Genomic DNA, 4,198 nt, shown 5'->3' with positions numbered 1-4,198 from the left:
AATTTGCTGTCTCTATAGTGAAGTTTTGTCGATTCTGGACATTTTATGCAAATACACTAATTCAGTGTGCTTTCTTCTGAATGGGTTCTTCTGTGATAGGATTCTTTCACAAAGAATCATGATGGCCAGGGTCAGCAGCTTTCAGAATGCACCTGCACTTCATTTTCTTTTAGGATTAAATTATATTCTGCTGCATGGTTATACCACATTTGTTTAGCCATTCGTTTAGTGAGGGGCATTTGGATTGATTCCCCTTTGAGGCTATTACAAATAATATTGCTGTAATATCTACATATGTTTTGAGGTTAAAAAAATTTCTCAAGTATATACCTAAAAGCAGAATTGCTAAATTATATGGTGACTTTATACCTAACTTTTGGAAGAAAGGTCACATTGTTTTCTAAAGTAATTGCACCATCAATAATGTATAAGGATTCTCATTTCCCCATTTTCTTCCCAATATCAGTAATTTTCCATTGTCACTGTCACTGTCACCATGCCAAATTTTCCATTAAAATAAAAAAAATTATATACTCATCCTAGGAGGTTTAAATGATTCTTTACTATATTTTTTACATTTCCCTAATAAATGGTTGTGTAGAACAGATATTCATGCAATTCTTGGTTATCTGCATATTTTGGGGTGGAAAAAAAAATCTATTTAATTAAGTCCTTCAACCTACTCTTCTATTTTAGTTGAATAGTATCGTTTGTTGAGACATCTTCCCGAGGCAGTTACTCCGTGTTGTCCTAAACATTAGACAGTAACTGTTCCCAAGTTGCAGCAGGCAGTTTCTAAAGAAGTCTAAACTGACAGCTTGAACTTTGACATGCAGGATCCTTTGAAGTCAGGTCTCCGGAAGGCTTCTGTCCCCTGACAGAAGCACACGTGCAGCTTCGCTGGAGGGACGCTAGGGGGCGAACCATTTTCACCTGGACTGCAGGCGGTATCCAGTTCAGCTGTCCCTTGTTCTCTTGTTCCATGAAACATGACAGAAAGTTCCATTTCTGAAAGGTTGGGTTGGATTGTTTGGGTTTTGTTTTGTTTTGTTTTGTTTTGCTTTTTTGGGTCACACCCAGCGACTCAGGGGTCACTCCTGGCTCTGCACTCAGGAATTACCCCTGGCCTTGCTCAGAGGACCACATGGGATGCTGGGAATAGAACCCGGGTCGGCCGCGTGCAAGACAAACGCCCTACCCGCTGTGCTATCATTCCAGCCCCAAGGTCGGGTTCCTTTTATCAGGCCTTTTGTTGTCATTGGTCATTCAACAAGAGAAAGAAATTTGACACACATGGGGGAATTTAAAGTCAGCAGCCTCATCAGTTATCATTAGAGCCCACAGCTAAAGCCCAGTGCTATTCACGGGAAAGATGGAGCGGTATTAGACTGTCAGTGAAGCCAAAGAAGGAAGGAGAGACATCTGCACGGGGCCAAGATCCCGAACTGGCACTCGAGCAGAATTTCCACACTTCCTCCACCCGCGCGGCCTCCTTCTTGCCCTGGTTCCTTCCTGTGGCCCTATCTTACCTACCAGTTGGCCCTCCTCTCCTGTGGCCCCCACTTGTGCTATTTTTACCTGTGGTCCTTTGGAATATCATGTTGGCTACTTTCAGATCTTAGCTATTGTGAATAGTGCTGAAATGAACGTAGGAGCACAAATGTTTTGAATTTTTTTTTTTAATCAGCAAATGTCTTTTTTAAATTGCGCTTTGGGGTCCTCAGGTTAGATGCCAAGAACAGGGATTGCTGGATCATACAGAGGTTCAGTTCTTAGTATTTTAAGAAGACTCCATACTATTTCCATGGAATTCGAGGTTGAACCAGTCATGGTTTCCAGCAGCAGTGAATAAGGATTCTATCCTTTGCCCCACATCCACACCCAGTACTGGATGTTTGTTCTTTTGTGTATGCCCATCTCACTAGCATAAGGTGATATCTCATTGCTGTCTTGACTTTAATTACCTTTATAAGTGATGAGAGCATTTTTCATATACCATATTGGTCACCTGAGTGTCTTTTTGAAGGAAGTGTATCTTCTCCCACTTTTTGAGGGGCTTTTATTTTTTTTTTTTTTGGTCATGTGCGCTTTGTATATCTTGGATAGTAAACCCATCAGATGAATGGTGAACAAATATTTTCTCCCAGTCTCTTTTTACCATCAAACCCATATAACATTCCAGACAAGGAGGGATTTTTACAAATTAGGAAAGGAAAAGAGAAAAAAAAGAGATGACGCCCTTGATATGGGGGTGGGGGGCGGAGAGGTGGGGTAGAACAAGGATAAAGTGAAATTTACTGACTTGATGCTCCTATATGCAAAAGTTTTAACTTATTTTACTATATCTGAGCAAACTCGCTAACATTTCCAGTCTTGGAAAAGGGGGAATGGGTGTCATGTGACAAGATTATTAAGTCATAAAACGCAGTTATAAAATGCAGTAACCAAGTGCTGATTTGCTTAGTCATCAGGGGAACGCAAATCAAAGGTGCATCACTATGCATTTCAGGCATGATTAAAATAAAAGGTGGGGTATACCAAGTGTGGATGTGCAACATCAACTCTCACTGACTATAGGTAGGAGTGTAAGCTGGTTTGGTTTTTTGGTTTCGAGTGGTTTTTTGTTTTTTGGGTTTTTTTTTTTTTTTTGCTTTTTGGGTCACACCTAGCGATGCACAGGGGTTACTCCTGATCCATGCACTCAGGAATTATTTCTGGCGGTGCTCGGGGGACCATATGGGATGCTGAGAATTGAACCCGGGTCGGCTGCGTGCAAGGCAAATGCCCTACCCACTGTGTGATCGCTCCAGCCCCATATAAGCTTGTTTAACCATTTTTGGAAAACTACTTGGTTGTGGTGGATTTGACAAGTAACAATTGTTTAATTTTCAGAAATGTTATAAGGCAGATGTTTAACATTGGTAATCTGAATTTGGACATAATTAGAGTAGAAAGGGGCTGGCAAACATTATAAAAATATATTTTTACATAGCAAGAGACTAATACCCAAGGACAGTAGAAACAAGGGCCAGGAGGAATGGTCCATGGTTGGAGGCTTGTCAGAAGTGTTGGTGAGGGGAGGGCAGCTAGGACAGAGAAGGGACCAGCACACCAAACATAGTTGGTAATGATCTCTCTGGACAAGAACTGAATGCTAAAGTAGGTAAAAGAACAAACATGATAACATGATAACAAACATTTCAGTACCTGTATGCCCAAAAGGAGAGGAGGAGAAAGAGGGGGGGGGGGAGAAGGGGAGAGAGAAAGAGAGAGAAGGAAAGTGCCTGCCTCTGGGAGGAAAACTGGAGCCATTGGTGGTGGGAAATGTACACTAGTGAAGGGACCGATGATGCAACATTGTACAACTGAACAACTCTGTAACTGTGTATCTCATGGTGATTCAATTTTAAAAACATGGCTTTTTTTTGTAACTAAAATTAGCTCCCACAAAAAAACAAGTTGCTGGGGGCTGGAGTGATAATACAGCAGGTATGATGTATGCCTTGCAAGCAGCCGACCAGGTTAAATCCTTGGCATAGCCATATGGTACCCCTGAGCACTGCCAGGAGAAATTTCTGAGAGGAGAGCACTGGAATAACCCCAGAACATCAGTGATTCCCAGCCCCCCCAAAAAAGCTAGTTGTTAAAAATATATCACCATATCACTGGGCAGTAAACACTAAAGTTCCACAGATATATATGCAGTGGCGCAGCAAATGCATTTCCAGGTAACTATACTTTGGAAATATATACATATGTTCATCAAAAGCCATGGACAAGATTGTTCATAGCAGCACTAAATGTAAAAGTGAAAATTGGAATTTCCATATTGGAAACCCAAATATTCATATATAAATCTATTATCTATAGATTTTTTTGTCAATCTATTATTTCAAGACAATAGTTATTTACCTAGCAGATTAGCTATTTTTCTATATACTTTGACCAATACTGAGTATATACTATGTAACACAATGTTAATAGGTATAGAACCAATAATATTTTCATAGAGAGCAAAAGGGCTAAACCAAACTATTAGGCTGCAATCTGAATAAGAATGGTCTTTAAACTATATAGAAAAACTTACAATCATGTAGTTTTCATAGCTATATAGTCTGAAATGGGAAAACTTAAAAATTAAAAATAAGTCAGGACTGGTTGTTGTAGCTCACCCAGAAGACAAATTATGAGTCAGTCA

Source organism: Sorex araneus, chromosome 2 (assembly GCF_027595985.1).
Source record: "Sorex araneus isolate mSorAra2 chromosome 2, mSorAra2.pri, whole genome shotgun sequence".
In the NCBI taxonomy this organism is placed as follows: Eukaryota; Metazoa; Chordata; class Mammalia; order Eulipotyphla; family Soricidae; genus Sorex; species Sorex araneus.
This window is presented reverse-complemented; position numbering follows the sequence as displayed.